The sequence below is a fragment of the Odocoileus virginianus genome, chromosome 14 (genome assembly GCF_023699985.2).
Source record: "Odocoileus virginianus isolate 20LAN1187 ecotype Illinois chromosome 14, Ovbor_1.2, whole genome shotgun sequence".
NCBI classification, from domain to species: domain Eukaryota; kingdom Metazoa; phylum Chordata; class Mammalia; order Artiodactyla; family Cervidae; genus Odocoileus; species Odocoileus virginianus.
Genome location: NC_069687.1, coordinates 54,072,434 through 54,092,231, shown reverse-complemented (window position 1 = coordinate 54,092,231; position 19,798 = coordinate 54,072,434). Strand labels below are relative to the sequence as shown.

At 34.7% G+C, this 19,798-nt stretch overlaps 1 protein-coding gene across 6 annotated transcripts in view; it reads left to right on the top strand.

Moving 5' to 3' along the window:
- Positions 1-19,798, top strand: part of ADAMTS6 (ADAM metallopeptidase with thrombospondin type 1 motif 6) — a 288,202-nt gene that overhangs the window by 93,921 nt on the left and 174,483 nt on the right. The window lies entirely within an intron of this gene.

Genomic DNA, 19,798 nt, shown 5'->3' with positions numbered 1-19,798 from the left:
CATTTATTGCTTATAGACTTTTGGATAGCAGCCATCCTGACTGGCATGTAATGGTACCTCATTGTGGTTTTGATTTGCATTTCTCTGATAATGAGTGATGTTGAGCATCTTTTCATGTGTTTGTTAGCCATCTGTATGTCTTCTTTGGAGAAATGTCTGTTTAGTTCTTTGGCCCAGTTTTTGATTGGGTCATTTATTTTTCTGGAATGGAGCTGCAGGAGTTACTTGTATATTTTTGAGATTAATCCTTTGTCTGTTGCTTCGTTTGCTATTACTTTCTCCCAATCTGAGGGCTGTCTTTTCACCTTGCTTATAGTTTCCTTTGTTGTGCAAAAGCTTTTAAGTTTCATTAGGTCCCATTTGTTTATTTTTGCTTTTATTTCCAATATTCTGGGAGGTGGGTCATAGAGGATCCTGCTGTGATTTATGTCGGAGAGTGTTTTGCCTATGTTCTCCTCTAGGAGTTTTATAGTTTCTGGCCTTACATTTAGATCTTTAATCCATTTTGAGTTTATTTTTGTGTATGGTGTTAGAAGGTGTTCTAGTTTCATTCTTTTACAAGTGGTTGACCAGTTTTCCCAGCACCACTTGTTAAAGAGGTTGTCTTTTTTCCATTGTATATCCTTGCCTCCTTTGTCGAAGATAAGGTGTCCATAGGTTCGTGGATTTATCTCTGGGCTTTCTCTTCTGTTCCATTGATCTATATTTCTGTCTTTGTGCCAGTACCATACTGTCTTGATGACTGAGGCTTTGTAGTATAGTCTGAAATCAGGCAGGTTGATTCCTGCAGTTCCATTCTTCTTTCTTAAGATTACTTTGGCTATTCGAGGTTTTTTGTATTTCCATACAAATTGTGAAATTATTTGTTCTAGTTCTGTGAAAAATACCATTGGTAGCTTGATAGGGATTGCATTGAATCTATAGATTGCCTTGGGTAGAATAGCCATTTTGACAATATTGATTCTTCCAATCCATGAAGACGGTATATTTCTCCATCTGTTTGTGTCCTCTTTGATTTCTTTCATCAGTGTTTTATAGTTTTCTATGTATAGGTCTTTTGTTTCTTTAGGTAGATATACTAAGTATTTTATTCTTTTTGTTGCAATGGTGAATGGTATTGTTTCCTTAATTTCTCTTTCTGTTTTCTCATTGTTAGTGTATAGGAATGCAAGGGATTTCTGTGTGTTAATTTTATATCCTGCAACTTTACTATATTCGTTGATTAGCTCTAGTAATTTTCTGGTAGAGTCTTTAGGGTTTTCTACGTAGAGGATCATGTCATCTGCAAACAGCGAGAGTTTCACTTCTTTTCCTATCTGGATTCCTTTTACTTCTTTTTCTGCTCTGATTGCTCTGGCCAAAACTTCCAAAACTATGTTGAATAGTAGTGGTAAGAGTGGGCACCCTTGTCTTGTTCCTGATTTTAGGGAAAATGCTTTCAGTTTTTCACCATTGAGGGTAATGCTTGCTGTGGGCTCGTCATATATAGTTTTTATTATGTTGAGGTATGTTCCTTCTATCCCTGCTTTCTGGAGAGTTTTAATCATAAATGGGTGTTGAATTTTGTCAAAGGCTTTCTCTGCATCTATTGAGATAATCATATGGTTTTTATCTTTCAATTTGTTAATGTGGTGTATTACATTGATTTGCAGATATTAAAGAATCCTTGCATTCCTGGGATAAAGCCCACTTGGTCATGGTGTATGATTTTTTTTTAATATGTTGTTCGGTTCTGTTTGCTTGAATTTTGTTAAGGATTTTTGCATCTATGTTCATCAGTGATACTGGCCTGTAGTTTTCTTTTTTTGTGGCATCTCTGTCTGGTTTTGGAATTAGGGTGATGGTGGCCTCACAGAATGAGTTTGGAAGTTTACCTTCTTCTGCAATTTTCTGGAAGAGTTTGAGTAAGATAGGTGTTAGCTCTTCTCTAAATTTTTGGTAGAATTCAGCTGTGAAGCCATCTGGTCCTGGGCTTTTGTTTGCTGGAAGATTTCTGATTACAGTTTCTATTTCCTTGCTTGTGATGGGTCTGTTAAGATCTTCTATTTCTTTCTGGTTCAGTTTTGGAAAGTTATACTTTTCTAAGAATTTCTCCATTTCTTCCAAGTTGTCCATTTTATTGGCATAGAGCTGCTGGTAGTAGTCTCTTATGATCCTTTGTGTGTCAGTGTTGTCTGTTGTGATCTCTCCATTTTCATTTCTAGTTTTGTTAATTTGGTTCTTCTCCCTTTGTTTCTTAATGAGTCTTGCTAATGGTTTGTCAGTTTTGTTTATTTTTTTCAAAAAACCAGCTTTTAGCTTTGTTGATTTTTGCTATGGTCTCTTTAGTTTCTTTTGCATTTATTTCTGCCCTAATTTTTAAGATTTCTTTCCTTCTACTAACCCTGGGGTTCTTCATTTCTTCCTTCTCTAGTTGCTTTATGTGTAGAGTTAGGTTATTTATTTGACTTTTTTCTTGTTTCTTGAGGTAAGCCTGTAATGCTATGAACCTTCCCCTTAGCACTGCTTTTACAGTGTCCCATAGGTTTTGGGTTGTTATTTTTTCATTTTCACTCATTTCTATGCATATTTTGATTTCTTTTTTGATTTCTTCTGTGATTTGTTGGTTATTCAGAAGTGTGTTATTTGGTCTCCATATGTTTGAATTTTTAATAATTTTTTTCCTGTAATTGAGATCTAATCTTACTGCACTGTGGTCGGAAAAGATGACTGGAATGATTTCAATTTTTTTGAATTTACCAAGACTAGATTTATGGCCCAGGATGTGATTCTGGAGAAGGTTCCGTGTGCACTTGAGAAAAAGGTGAAGTTGATTGTTTTGGGGTGAAATGTCCTATAGATATCAATTAGGTCTAGCTGGTCCATTGTGTCATTTAAAGTTTGTGTTTCCTTGTTAATTTTTTGTATAGTTGATCTATCCATAGTTGTGAGTGGGGTATTAAAGTCTCCCACTATTATTGTGTTACTATTAATTTTCTCTTTCATACTCATTAACGTTTGCCTTACATATTGTGGTGCTCCTATGTTGGGTGCATATATATTTATAATTGTTATATCTTCTTCTTGGATTGATCCTTTGATCATTATGTAGTGTCATTCTTTGTCTCTTTTCACAGCCTTTATTTGAAAGTTTATTTTATCTGAAATGAGTATTGCGACTCCTGCTTTCTTTTGGTCTCCGTTTGTGTGAAATATTTTTTTCCAGCCCTTCACTTTTAGTCTGTATGTGTCCCTTGTTTTGAGGTGGGTCTCTTGTAGACAGCATATATAGGGGTCTTGTTTTTGTATCCATTCAGCCAGCCTTTGTCTTTTGGTTGGGTCATTCAGCCCATTTACATTTAAGGTAATTATTGATAGGTATGGTCCCGTTGCCATTTACTTTGTTGTTTTGGGTTCATGTTTATACAACCTTTCTGTGCTTCCTGTCTAGAGAAGATCCTTTAGCATTTGTTGAAGAGCTGGTTTGGTGGTGCTGAATTCTCTCAGCTTTTGCTTGTCTGTAAAGCTTTTGAGTTCTCCTTCATATCTGAATGAGATCCTTGCTGGGTAGAGTAATCTAGGTTGTAGGTTATTCTCTTTCATTACTTGAAGTATGTCCTGCCATTCCCTTCTGGCCTGAAGGGTTTCTATTGATAGATCAGCTGTTATCCTTTTGGGAATCCCGTTGTGTGTTATTTGTTGTTTCTCCCTTGCTGCTTTTAATATTTGTTCTTTGTGTTTGATCTTTGTTAATTTGATTAATATCTCTGATTAATATGTCTGACACTCTTCTTTACTTTCACTGCAACAGCAAACTCAACAGCAAACTCTATGCCAAACCAGCAAACTCTATGCCAAACCAGGTTAGTTCCTTCCAATCTGCACTAGAAGCTATTACATTATTAATTTTATCATTCCTGAAAAATGTATGTTATCTTCATTTAAAACTGAAAGCTAAATAAAAGTGTGTTCATATATGGAAGGAAAGCAGAGGTAGGAACCTGAACACCTTTATTTTTCATTCTCCAAAACACACAATTTTGACATACCCTTAAAATTTCAGGGAGCAGCTGCATCAATATTTGGTTGGAACTTAAAATCTCTCATAAATTCCAACTTCCCAGCAAAATAGAATTTGAGCAAAGTGATAAATGTTAGTATGGTATCATTGGCTTGGATTAATCAGAAGAGACATACACAGGGGGCATCCTTGGCAGGGATGAAAAAATATTTGAAGAAAAGATATTAAATACTAAACAGGAAAAAGTGCAAAATGCATTCTCTCAGACAAGAACTGAAAAGCATAGCTCTTTGGGGCTGGCCAGCTGCTCTCTGGATCTTGGGAGGTAGGGTTCTGTTGTTTGCCTCATGCTTTCATACTGCATGCCTTCCATTATTATAGACTCTGCTTTTGAGGTAACAAGAGGGAAAGAATAGCACTCTTCATCTGACATAGTTGTGGAAAGGTTCACTGACAAACCACAATCAAGAACGGGATGTAGTTCTCCTATTTGCCTAGATCAGAGCTTTTTTGAGAACACTAGTTAGAAAGAGACCTACAAAAATGTTTTATTTTCAAGATAAAATGTTTGTAACTGAGATTATTTCAGTGGATTATTATTGAAATGGGCCTTGCTTTAAGTTTTTATGATTTATTTTTCTGGCTATCAAGCTTGCAAAATAAATATATCGATGAATTGGAAGTATGAAATATATTGACAAAATCTGAAAAAAGGTATATACATTTTTAATTATTTAAATGTAAGCTAATAATATGTCTACTAAAAGTAGGACTCTGGTATTTAAAAAAAAAATCTCTTATTACATGAATGGTTTCTTAACATCACTTTGTTGTATGAATGTGTGTGTGTTTGAACTAGTATTGAGAAATGTGATGATGAGATTAGGGGATGGAAGAGAGCAAATTTAAAAAAATTAAGAAACTGATTTAAAATATATAGTTTAATGTTTGACAGCAATTATTACTCCAGACATATTTATAAAATATTCTCATACCTGAAGAGTATGTACTGTTAGTATCATTAAAATGTTCCTAGACCTATTTGAAGCTGATAGTTTTATTAAAATATCCTTGTGGCCATGCATTGGCGAGGGTGTTTGATTTCCTTGGTTACTCATTTCTCTTGGGTCAAGTAAACCCAGTTCTGTTTATCCAAGGTGATTTTGTTTTATGTCTCAAGTGGTCATTAATTTTAAACCTGTGTGGCTTGGTGCCAGGCTAAAGAAGGATTTAGAGAAGTCATTTGATTTCAATGAGTAAAATACTATCTTTACTTTGGTTAAACCTTTTTTCCTTGGTTCATTGATGCCAAATGTGAATGTCACAGTTCAATTGCCCTTTTGCCATAATAGTTCCTTGGTGAGAGTAGAATCATGTCCTATATAGCATAAGTTCATAATGGAAGTTGAAACTTTGAGTGAAGAGACATTTTTTAACTATCTTGGTATTTTGAAGATTATTATGCATTCTAGAATTTCACTCTTTGTCTCTAAAAAATGATCTCACCTTTGATTATCGCCTTGTCTTTGTATAGTTTTAACATAACATTATCATTGTACCTTTTAACTATTTACACAGTGATTCATTTTCGTGTTATATTCACATAGTGATGTGAATATCATTGTTTTGTGACAGAACATTACCACATTACATTGTGACATACCTTTTGGGTTATAATGAATCCACAAAAGTGGCCATTAGGACTTTTGCTCAGAAAAATTTTTAGTCTTGGAAGCAATACAAGCGGCAAAGAACAAGAGGAAAATACTAGAAGATATACTAGATTTGGCCAAAAAAACAGCAAGAACACTTTGGGGATTTAAAATTTGATTTATACCTCTTCTAGAAAAAAAGCTGACTATGTTTACAGTGCTCACGAGACTAAGAGAATAGTGGTTTTGGAAGAAAGGTGAAGTATTCTTTAAATTGGCAGATAGAAAAAATTTACCAGCCAAACCGGCCTTCATACTTGCCACAGAACCTTTCTTGACACTTCATTTATCTTAACTGCATTAGGGCTAATAATTTTTTAGTTTGGCAACTTCCAAGGAAACCTTGTTGAATATTCAGAATAAATTTCAAGGTGGTTCCTAGCTTGCTATTAGTTACATTATAATTTTATAAATATCATCTTTCAATGGATGCTTTGTGAATTCAGTTAAGAGGGAATCTGCAGAAAGTAAAATATTGTTAATTGCTTCATAATATTCAATAAAAAAGTTATTATTTTTAGATTATGCAGTTTTTACTGATGTGAAATTTGGAATTTGTGATTAAGTTTTAATAAGAGATGAAGAATTTTAACACCAAAGTAATGTATTACACTGGTACTAACAATTGTCTTTTGTCCTATTCCTTCTCAGCTGTTACTTCTGAGAGTTAGTGCTCTGTCTATAAAAAATATGATTTTTATGATAGCTTTTTGATTTGTCAATTTGATTTTCTCTTTTATTTGCTTCTTTTATGGATAATAACTTCACTGATTTAAACTACTGACTTTATTCCCATCTTCCTAATATAATCATTTTAAATTTAAACAATAAATTAACCTTTGTTTCTTATTTATAACGGAAAAGTTAAATGTCTTTTGCTTTTGCACTTTGTAGAAGACAGTATTTGTGTCCATTTGATACTTTTAAAAGTTGTGTGGAACAGCTTTGTTCAGATAAAGCATAGAACACCATGATTATTTTTCTTCATGGCATTTATGTACTGATCTTTGTTTTTCATCTCTTAAGTACATTTACTCTTCAACAGTATTTAATATGGAGAAGGCAATGGCACCCCACTCCAGTACCCTTGCCTGGAAAATCCCATGGACAGAGGAGCCTGGTAGGCTGCAGTCCATGGGGTCTCGAAGAGTCGAACATGACTGAGCGACTTCACTTTCACTTTTCACTTTCATGCATTGGAGAAGGAATTGGCAACCCACTCCAGTATTCTTGCCTGGCAGATCCCAGGGACAGACGAACCTGGTGGACTGCTGTCTATGAGGTCGCACAGAGTTGGACACGACTGAAGCGGCTTAGCCTAAGCAGCAGCAGCAGTGTTTAATATATAATTCATGTCTGTGTGATAACAATAGGTGACTTGATGAATTTTATCTGGCTATATATACTTCCATCATAATAAATTCCTACCCAGTGGAAACCAGGTCAGTTTAATTTACTTGGTATTTTATTTGATATAGCTCTACATATAATAAGGTCATTATGAAAGTGTTTTTTTTTATTAGTAAACTTATTCAAACAAATCTTGTTCTGTTAATGACAGAATGGAAGGCCTGCCTAGTAGAGAGCAAGGAAACCCAAATAGTTATAATGTGTTGTGATCCTGAAAGCTGTTTATTGTTTTCGCAAAAGGAACTGGTCAGTATATTGGGAAAATTTTAACGTAGCTCTTTGAGACCTTTGGAAATTATGAAAGCATTTTGGTCCATCGTATATTCTACCCTCTAGCTCCTGAGATGGACAGTTTGAGCCTGGGACCTGAAGGTGATGAAACAAATTTGACAAGATCTCTGTGATCGTACTTTTTAAGAGGATGAATTCTGACATTCCTTTTTTTTTTTTTTAAGAACACCTCATCCCCTCTTACAGATATGTAGTGATTACTTATTTTAATATTCTTGATAAAATATTTGAAGTTGATATTGGAGAGAAATATGGCAAGAGACATCAATACCTTACTATATCAGAGTTAGAAAGTAGTGTTAGACTAAAATAATTTAGTAATGGAATATAGATTAGAAACTAGGATAATGAGGTGGGAGGGGGGACCGGGATGGGGAATACATGTAAATCCATGGCTAATTCATTTCAATGTATGACAAAAACCACTGCAATGTTGTAAAGTAATTAGCCTCCAACTAATAAAAATAAATGGGGAAAAAAAAAAATGCCATTTTCCACAACATTTCGTGAATTAAAAAAAAAAAAAAGAAACTAGGATAATGAAATATTGTAGGGGACAGATATAAAGCAATGTGATTAGAGATGAAAAATATCATGAACTCCAAAGAATAAATAACTGAATTTAAGTAAAGTTAGAAGACCCCTCAGTAATAAAGAAATAATAAGGTTATTATGGGTTAACAATTATGGGTTAACATTATGTAATGTTGTGGTTAAAGCAAGCACATTATAAGGTCATATAAATAAGAATAAAAAATGTGGGAAACTTGAGATTATTTCCCCATTGTACTTGCCGTGGTCAGAACGTTTTGAGAGCATTGTTTCTGGTTCTGGCCTCTACCACTAAAGAAGGACATGGAGAACTTGGAGGAAGTTCAGAGGGGGACCACAAAGATGATTAAAGGGTTGAAAAAGAAACCTAAAAGAAGAATTTTAAAGTAGCAGGGATTTTTATTATTCCAGAGATGACTTAGAGGTATTTAATATGCATTAAAGTATGGAGAACAGATTGTCTCAATCTTCACTGAAGGTCAAACAAGAAATCAATTTAAACTGTGTCATGAAGGGTTTAGATTAGATATGAGGAAAATTTTACGGATAGAATGATAAAATAAATGACTATAGATATGTGAAACCTTTTGCACCACTGTAGATCCTTACTGATTACATCAAAGGGCATTTGAGGCACTTGTGATCACAGTAGCTTATTAGGTAAGTCTGCATCTTTTCGTTGTTTTTTTTTTTCCCTAAGGAAATATAACAGTTAATTCTGATTTACGATCAGTCTTTTGGAAAATGTTTCTAATTGACTTGATAGAGGTAATATAATTCAAGTTATAATCAATTCTGTTAATAGCAGTGTAGTATAATGTTCTGTTAAATCAGAATAGTCAATATGACCTCTTCGCCCACTTTCTTTAACTAGACCGTGCTTTAGAAGACAAATGACAGCTGTTCATTGGTTTTATTGTGAATATCAATAAAAGAGAGAAATGATTAGTTTGAAGTTTCAAAACAGATTTCTATTTAATATACGTATTTATAAATGATAAAATGCTACAGTGGTATCTTTTTCTAAGAGTAGCCCTTTTATATATATTTTGAAAATGTAGTCAGATTTTTAAAATCAATGACATAAAATAGTTTGCTGGCCATAAATAAATAATATTTATCTTTGCAAATCAACTACTAAAGTACTGACAGACAGAACTAGACTATTGGTTGCTTGTGGCTAGATATAAAAGACCCACATACTAACAACAGAAAAATTCTTCTCCCTATTGAGCAGTGCTTTACATGTATATTATGCTTTTCCTTTTTTGCTTTAAATAGCTTCTTTGGTTTTGAGGTTTTTGAGGAAAAAGACAAAATAAGCTATGTACTTTATTTTAAGGCAGAGAGCTCTTGTGGTCTATCATGTTCCATAAAACTAAAAAGATGCTACTGTAGTAAAAATATAGAAAGAAAAAGCATTTTAGATGTAGTAAGTATGTAAAGTTATTTGTATAAAGTATCCTTATATTATTGATAATATAAAATGGACTGATGGATTTTTCATTGTTTATAAAGCATTTTCATTCTAAATTGATATCAAAAGTAATTTTTTTCTTAGTACTAAAGGAAGTTGTATTTTTTTACAGGCAGCTAATTAATTTTCTAACCAAAGAGAAATTTTATTTTTTAGAAAACCAACCTTTTTTTTCATTCAACAATCTTATCCCTTTTTGATTTTAAATATTTTAATATTGAAAATATATGATGTGGGGGGCTTCCCCAGTGGTCCAGTGGTAAAGACTCTGCACTGCTACTGCTGGGGGTGTGTATTTGGCACTGGTTGTGGAACTAAGATCCCACATATCACATAGCAAGAAAAAAAGCGAAGAAAGAAATGACGTGTTTGTTCATGCATCTGCAAATTCAGTTCAGTTCAGTCACTCAGTCGTGTCCAACTCTTTGTGACCCCATGAACTGCAGCACACCAGGCCTCCCTGTCCATCACCAACTCCCGGAGTTTACCCAAACTCATGTCCATTGAGTCAGTGATGCCATCCAACCATCTCATACTCTGTTGTCCCCTTCTCCTCCTGCCCTCAATCTTTCCCAGCATCTGGGTCTTTTCAAATGAGTCAGCTCTACACATCAGGTGGCCAAAGTATTGGAGTTTCAGCTTCAACATCAGTCCTTCCAGTGAACACCCAGGACTGATCTCTTTTAGGATGGACTGGTTGGATCTCCTTGCAACTGCAAGAGAATATTGAAATTTGTATTTACTTTCTAAAGAAGAAAGTATATATCTCAGCGTGGCATTTGTTAATTAGATGAATTTAGATACTCTAGAACTTGGTGCTTAACATTGGAGATTTAAAAAGCTGATTTTTGTCAGCATTCAATTCCACTTTTAAAGATTTACTCACAATTGACCAAAGTTTTGAAACTGATCTATACGAAATAAAAGTGCCCCATTTATTACTAATTTACAGTAACAAATATGACTAAACTGTACAAGTTAACAAGTTTTTCCTCCTTGTTGGCTAAATCACATGAAAAGCTTAATCATAATCTGAGCACCATTTAATAATTTTGCAGTGATAAATACAGATATCCCAAGGATAAAAAATCCATCAAATCCTCATCATTATTGTCTTTTGTTCTCTTTCTCTCTCTCTTTTTTTTGGAGGGATATAATGATGGGTGGATTTTATTATAATTCCTCAATACTGATGAAAATGAAGTTTATATAAGTATTTATGGTGTAAAGCAACAATGTAAAACATAAATAAGCTGTAATAATTAGATAAGGAATAGATCACATCAGGCATAATGCAGGATGAGATATTTGAAATGAGCTTAAAGTATCTCTAGAATTACACTATATAAATGGGAGAGAATATTGCATCATCAAAGTATGGGTTACAGGAAAATTGAGGGCCTTTTAAAAAGTATTTTTAAACTTATTTTGTAGTGAACTATAGCCAATTTACAATATTGTGATAGTTCCACATGAACAGTGAAGGGACTCAGCCATATGTTTATATTTATCCATTCTCCACCAAACTCTTGTCCTATCCAGGCTGCCACATAACACTAAGCCGAATTCCATGTGCTATGCTGCAGGTCCTTGTGGTTATCCGTTTTAAATATAGCAGTGTGTACATGTACATCCCAAACTCTCTAACTGTCCCTGCCCTCATCCTTCCCCCAGCAACCATAGGTTCACCCTCTAAGTCTGTGGGTCTTTTTCTGTTTTGTAAGTTCATTTGTATCATTTCTTTTTAGATTCCACATATGAAAAATGTCATATGATAGTTCTCCTTCTCTATCTGACTTGCTTCACTCTGACACTCACTAGGTCCATCCATGCAATTGGCCTTATCTCATTCTTTTTAATGGCTGATTAATAGCCCGTTGTATATATGTACCACGTCATCTTTACCCATTCCTCTGTGGATGGACATTTAGCTTGCTTCCATGTTTTGGCTATTGTAAACAGTGCTGCCATGAACACTGGGGTGCATATATCCTTTTGGCTCATGTTTTTCTCTGGATATATGGCCAGGAGTGGGATTTCAGTGTCATATGGTAGCTCTAATTTTAGTTTTTTAAGAAACCTCCATATTGTTCTTCATAGTGGCTATAGCAATTTACATTCCTACCACTTTTTAGACAGTGGTGAATATCATGTCAAATTTAGCTAAAATAAAAGATGTATGTAGGGAGAAGTAAAAGGTAGTTGTAGAGGGTCTTGAACTCCAAGCTAAAGTGTTTAGACTTTTTGGAGACAGTTGAGTTTTTGAGTGGGAGAATGGTATGAGTAGAGCTAAGCTTTAAGTATTATAATAATAATAATATAAGGTACAGTTTAAAAGATATTTGCATTCACCCCAACAAAAGATACATAGCATATAAATTAGGGAGTTATGAGTAGAGTTGAAACTCAGAGGAAGCATATAGCTAACCTGGGAAAAGGTTATTTACTTCTTATTAAAAAACAAAGGAAAAGTAGGGCACAAAAATAACTAAAATGACTAAAGTTGAGTCCAATAAATTGTACTCCACTGATGTAAAAGACTGAAATGATTTGCTACTGATCTTAGAAAAGCTTCTAAACTTCTTCAGATGAGAAATACGTTAGTCTTGCCCATGTTTTTCCCTACCCCAACACATGGTAAACTCTCAGTAAATAATTTTTCAAAAAATGAGTTAATTTTCTAAATTTATTAATATGAGAGTCTTTTAGTAGATAATTTTTTAAACAAATCAAACTTATTCCATTATATAGGCATTTCTATGTTAAATGTACCTTTAAAAAAATTCTGCTTCCCTGAAAAACACACAAGAACTTCATTAGTTAACTTTGTTTTAGTACCTTAAAATAACTTTCTCCTCATTAACTAGTGGCAAGTGCATTGGGAAATATGCTTGCAGAAGCATAAACTGACAAATGAATAAATTTTCTCCTTGATTTTCTTTCTAAATCATGATATATTATTTACCATGAATAAATTGTTTCTATATTTCTACATGGTCACAAAAATGGGATATTTTTCTAGAGGACATTAATTCTGTAAACACTAAATACCTATTGTGTGCCAGGCCTTTTGCTGGGTACTGGGATACAGTAGTGAGCAAACAGTCTAGTCTCTAATCTCAAAGAATTTGCAATCTAGTGGGAAGACATACATATTGAAACACCCATCTGATGGAAAAGAGAAGGTATGGGAAGGCGTGAGGAGAACTTTAGGGAGTCCCACGGGTACTGGTCAGGGAACCTCGTCTAGTCAGGGAGGACTTCCTTGAGGAACTGTACTGACTAGGAATGTGAAAGATTAGTAAGAGTGACTCAGCAAAGAGAGCAGGGTGGGTTGAACAGTGTTTCAAATAGAGGAAAGAGCAAGATCAGAGTTCGTGAAGTGGGGGAAAATATGATATGTTCAGGAAACCAAAAGAAGACAAATACAACTTGATTGTAGAGAGGGGACAGAGATAGACCTAAGGTTATTGAAGTGAGCAAGGATGAGATCATTACGATATGAATGATACTCCTTAAATGTGTTTCTTTTCTAGGATTTTAATATGAAAAAAATTATCAGATAAATGTGCCAAAACATAGTGATGTTCATTGCAGTTAAGTTTATATCAGCGAAAACTTAGGAACCGTTTATGTTTTCAATGATAGAAAATTGTTTAAATAAATTTTATTACAGTAGAATTTGATAAAATCATTAAAATGACATGCATATTTCTTTACTAACTTAAAAAGAAGCTCAAAATATATTGTTAACTAACAGACAGAATGCAAACAATGCAATATCCTGATTTTTGTGAATGTGTAGTAATATAGAAACAGTTTATTCATGGAAAATAATATATCATGATTTTAGTGACAAAACAATCAAGGAGAAAACTTGTCAGTTAACCAGGAGATGTAGATAGATTGAAATGCTATTGAGGATAGACCCGGAGGACCAAAATGATGATCTTTTGAATTGAGGCTACTGGTTATTGTAAAGTAATAAAAATCCTGTGTTGGTAGGCCTTTTATAACTTACATAGAAAGTTCCAATCTTGTCAGGTAGATCAACATTTTGCTATAATAGTTTGGAGACTGTTTTGCAAAATCATTCTTTGCTAACTATCTTTATGCTTCCCAATAGAAAAATCCTAGTAGACTGAATGGAAAATTCATATTATAATGTGAATAACCAGAGTTGTGTTTTACAGTTTGAAGGTAAATCTTTATTTCATCCCATGAGCAAAAACATGGGTAACCTGTGATATAAGACAGGAATTAGTAGCTAAATATGTCTAATATTTATTAAACAAATAACTGACATATCTTTGAGGACTAATGTATAAGGTATTCACATAATAATAATTATGTCCCCTTATCAGATAACATACTTATGGTTAGTCTTGCATTTTAGGAGTTCAAAAATATTAGCAAGTAACTTTTCCAAGATAGTTAAGGTCATTTGGATAAAGAGATAAGTATTATAAAACGTGCAATTTGGGGAAAAAATATAACTTGTGAAGTGAAGTTCATAAATTGAATCAAATTTGCTGTTTAAAGTAGTGTTGTAGACTGAATGTGGTCCCCTAAAATACATATGTCATCATCTTAACCCCCAGGGTTATAGTATTAGGAGGTAAGACCTTTAGGAAGTAATTAGATTAGATGAGGTTTTGAGAGTAGAGCCCCCATGATGAAATTGGTGCCCATATAAGATGGCAATACCAGAGCGCCCCCCCTCTCTGCCATGTGAGATTATAGTAAAGAGGTGGTTGTCTGTGAGTTGGTAAGAGTGCCTTCACCAGACCTAGGATCTGCCAGCACCTTGATCTTGGTGCTAGCTCCGGAAATATGAGAAATAAATATTTGTTGATAAAGCCTCTCAGTCTCTGGTATTTTGTTACACAGCCCAAGCTGACTTAATTCAGCAGTTGGCACTGAGAAGTGGGGTAGGTTTAAAACTGGGTAGTGTGTAAAGACTGAAAAAGTTTTAAGGTGCCTGCTAGAAGAAGCTAAGTTGCTATGAAGGGGATTTTAAGGGTGATTCTGGTGAGAGATCATAAAAAGAGGAGAGTTAGTTGTAGAGAAAGCTTCAATGTTCTTAGAGAATACATAATTGTGAGCAGAATGTTGATAAAAATATGGATAGAAAGACCATTTTGGCAATGTCTCTGTCAGAGGTGAGGGTTATTGGACAATGGAGAAAAGGTGAATCTTACTGAAACTTGTCATAAAGTGGCAAAAAAAAAGCTTGGCCAAATTATGTTCGTGTTCCATCACTATCTCCATGAATTTGCTCAGATTCATGTCCATTGAGTCAGTGATGTCATCCAACCATCTCATCCTCTGTCACCCCTTTCTCCTCTTTCTCTCAGTTTATCCCAGCTTCAGGGTCTAGTCCAGTGAGTCAGCTCTTTGCATCAAGTGGCCAGAGTATTGGAGCTTCAGCTTCAGCATCAGTCCTTCCAATGAATATTCAGGGTTGATTTCCTTTAGTATTGACTGGCTTGATCTCCTTACAGTCCAAGGGACCCTCAAGAGTCTTCTCCAGCACCACAGTTCGAAAGCGTCAATTCTTTTGCTCTCAGCCTTCTTTATGGGCCAACTCTCACATCCATATGTGACTATTGGAAAAACCATAGCTTTGACTTACATGGACCTTTGTCAGCAAAGTGATGTCTCTGCTTTTTAAAACACTGTCCAGGTTTCTTTCTTTCTTTTTTTTTAAAATATATTTTTTAATTGAAGGATAATTCAATTTAAAGAATTTTTAAAGAATTTTGTCAGTTTCTATCAAACATCAACATCAGTCAGCCATAGATATACACTATGTCACCTCCCTCTTGAACCTCCCTCCCATTTCCATCTTCATCTCACCAATACAAAGCCCCTGTTTGAGTTCCCTACATTATACAGCAAATTCCCATTGGCCATCTATTTTGCATATGGTAATATAAGTTTCCATGTTACTCTCTCCATACATTTCACCACTATCTAGCTTTGACATAGCTGTTCTTCCAAGGAGCAAGTGTCTTCTAATTTCGTGGCTGCAGTCACCATCTGCATTTATTCTGGAGCCCAAGTAAATGAAATCTGACACTGTTTCCACATTTTCCTGATCTATTTGCCGTGATGTGATAGGACAACAGCTTTTTCACTCTCCTCTTTGACCTTCATCAAAAGGCTTTTAGTTCCTCTTCACTTTCTGCCATTAAAGTGGTATCATCTGCATATCTGAGGTTATTGATATTTTTCCTGGTAATCTTGATTCCAGCTTGTGATTCATCTAGCCCAGCATTTCAAATAATGTACTCTGCATATAAGTTAAATAAGCAGGATGACAATATACAGCCTTGACATACTGCTTTCCCAATTTTGAACCTGTTCATTGTTCCATGTCCAGTTCTACCTGTTACTTTTTGTCCTACATACAGGTTTCTCAGAAGGCAGGTAACATGTATTAAACATTGATTAGGCTAGTTATCAGTTATCTCTTGTGTTGATAATCAGAGGCCCATATAGCCAAAATGCTTTCTGATTAAATCTTGGCTAAATAAAAATTTATTAGGCTTCCCTGGTGCCTCAGACAGTAAGGAAATCTGCCTGCAGTACGGGATACCCAGGTTCAATCCTTGGGTCAGGCAGATCCCTGGAGAAGAGAGTGGCAACCCACTCCACTGTTCTTGCCTGGAATTTCCATGGACAGAGGAGCCTAGTGGGCTACAGTCCATGGGGTCTCAAAGTGTCAGACATGACTCAGCGACTAATAATTAGGGAGGATGTAATAGAGTATACATTGCCTGGTTAGTTCAGTCATTGGAGCATCAGACTTAATCGGAGGGTCCAGGGTTCATGTCCCTGTTCAGATGCTAAGGCCTCATATTTTTTTTTTTATTTTTAGGAGACTTCCCTGTAGCTCAAATGATAAACAATCTGCCTTCAAGGCAGAAGACCAGAGGTCGATCCCTGGGTTGGGAAGTTCCTCTGGAGAAGGGAATGGCCATCCACTCCAGTATTCTTGCCTGGAGAATTCCACGGACAGCGCTACAGTCCATGGGGTCGTAGAGAGTCTAACATGACTGAGCAACAAACGCACACATAGTAAAAAGAGTAAAAATCATTATATTCTCCCCACTCTTGCACCTCCCACTCTCAGATACCCACCATTTACCTTCCACACTTATCTGTATGCAAACTTAACCTGTATACACATTCATATAAACATACTTAAAAAATGTTTCCTATTGTGCAAACTTGTTTTTAAGTTTCTTTTGCCTATATGAAAAAAAAAAAAAAAAACTGTTTGGCATTCAGGGTATTTAATACTGTAGCCTTCCCACAACAACTCCCCAAATTTGTATTCTGATATTTTACCCTATACTTTGAGTGTTTCAGCCTCTCTGAACTTTTCATAGTTCCCTGCACATGCCATACCCTTTCCAAACTCTGCTTCTTTGACTATTTTGTTATCTACCTAGAATGCGTTTACTTTTCTATTTTATCTATCTAGATCTTTGAAATCCATTTCAGATGTTATGTTCTATATGCATCTGTTTCCTAGTTTTCTATTACGGAATCTTTCCTTCATCTGTATTTCCACAGTATTTTGTTTATAACTTGATAGTGACAATAATCTTAATTATAATAGCTAGCAAATATTGGCTCTATTATGTGTAAGTTTAGCTTTTTAACATTTATTTAATCATCTTTTCACATTTTGTAACTTATCTGCTTATGTGTCTTTTCCCAAATAGACTATAGCTTACTTGTTCATTTTCAGGTTCAAGTATATGGCACTATATCTGGGCACATGCTAGGTACTCAGTACATCTGTATATAAAAGAATGAATGTAAAAATGTTGCTTTTAGTACTTGATATTATAGGTGAAGCATAGGTCATAATTGTTCTCTGTGAGTATACAATAGAGAAGGATAGAGTGTGAATTGAATGAAGAAGCCAATAAGAAATGATGTCTTTTCTCTATAGAATGGCTTATAGAAAATGCTATAGATATATTACAAGGATTGGAGAAAGCTGAAGAAAATGCAAATAGAAATATCTTAGTCTAGGATGTTTTAGCTTTTATTATTGGTGTCTTTAGCCTTTGTGTAAGTTTTTTTGTAGTCATGACAGAATGAAATAATATTCATCATGAGTGTAATATAAAGGGTATAGGCAAAATGAGAACAAGGAAAGAAGATAAGAAAGGACTGCTAAGAGGTGGAAATATAAGTTGTTTGTGCTTTTCCAATTTTTTGCTTAATTTGACCCATAAAATAATTTTGAGAAATGATGTACCACTTTTCATATTTTAAATCTAAAATACTTTTAATTGCAAGTTTAAGTAGCTACAGAGACTATAGCTAAAAACATATATTGTGTATATGCTTCAAATAAATTTTTTCAAAACTTTGGAGGTGCCTGTTTCATTCTCATGAAAAAATGTCTACATAAAATCTAACTGACTACATCATTCCTGGAGAGGGAAATGGCAACCCACTCCAGTATTCTTGCCTGGAGAATCCCAGGGACAGGGGAGCCTGGTGGGCTGCCATCTATGGGGTCGCACAGAGTCGGACACAACTGAAGTGACTTAGCAGCAGCAGCACATCATTCCTAGCTTCCAAACTACTTAGCTAAGTCAAACTTTGATGTCTTTATTTTATAGATCAACTCAGCCTGTTAATACACTCCATGACAACCATCTCACTTCTGAATTCGTTATGAGATAGATAGATAGATTTACTTATAAACAGTCAGATAGACTGACAGACACAGGATCTTCCCAGGATGAAACAAGCATCATCCCCTTCAGTTTTTCTTGCTTTTCACATAAAGGATTGTCCTCTAGGATCAATGCATTCTTGAATTATCCACTTGCATTATACTCAGGAGACTTTTATCCCCAGGGGAACAATGCACAGTGACAAGGTTTGGGATGGGTGAGAAGTATGCTTTCTTTTTTTTTTTTTTGTAAAGTAGAAACAGGCTAATTATGAAAAGTGAAAGAGGAACAGAATATTGGTGACTTGCAGATGCATTTTCAGCAAATCAACTTTAGGAAAGGGTACAAATGGAAGCTAATGGTTTGGAAATAGGCTCCGTTTAATAGGTAATGGACTTCCCTGGTGGCTCAGACGGTAAAGCGTCTGCCTACAATGTGGGAGACCTGGGTTCGATCCCTGGGTCGGGAAGATCCCCTGGAGAAGCAAATGGCAACCCACTCTAGTACTCTTGCCTGGAAAATCCCATGGATGGAGGAGCATGGTGGGCTACTGTCCACATGGTCACAAAGAGACATGACTAAGAGGCTTCACTTCACTAATAGGTAATGCATTTGTATCTGCATTACCAATGAGAGGTCTGTTTATGTTATGTTGAAGACTGCTGGTTTGGGTGGTGTCTATGTAATGTCATAGGCATTTCACATATAATCACAAGATAAATTGATTGTGACACCCAGAATATATTTTCTGGTGCTTTGATAAGTACACCGAGTACCCTTTCTCTTATATTCAAGAGTGTACTAGGTACTGGTATCCATCTTATATTTATGAGTGTACCAGATACTGCGATCCTGTGGTTTACTAATTACAGGAAAAGAGGGCGTGAATGTGTGAATGGTCAGAAGATAAAGTTATGCAAGAAGAGAAGAAATCCCTTTTCTCAGATATAAAGTCATCAAGATCAGATTTTGAAATTCAAAAGTAGGCAAAAGGAATCTTCAGGGATTTTAATGAAATAACCAACAGTATAATATTTGTTTCTTGAAAATACATTTTGATCTGATGAACAAGAATGAGATTGATTATTAACCCCTTCTTCAAGTGATATGGACTAACCATTTATATACAATAAAAAAAAAACTTTTCCAACAGATTTTCCTGTAGTTGGTGAAAGTTTATTCTTTTTTCCAAAACAACTTTTCATTTCTAGCATAAATTGTAGGCAAACAAAAATGTTCAGTCTTTTTAACTTTATTTTTTATTTTCACTTTAGTACTTTGAATACTTTTGATTTAAGAGATTAGATTAAAAAGATATTATAAAAGTACTTAAATGTCTGCATCAATATTGATTTAGCATTCTAAATGTAATATATATTAAAATATGCAGTATTATGGATTCCATTTTTTATATTGAGTTTTAATGTAGTACAGCATTGGAATAAGTATCTGACCAATATTAGGAAAGCTTTCTATTGAGCTATTTTTTTAGTTCTTTGTAAAATGTTTGTGTTTTAACCACACTAAATTATTGGTATACAAACTAGGAAAACTATATGATATCAATTTTATTCCCATTGTTGTTTTGCCCTATTTAAAAAAAAAAACAACAAAACAAGAACCTGTGTTAGAGTTGAAGGAATTCCAA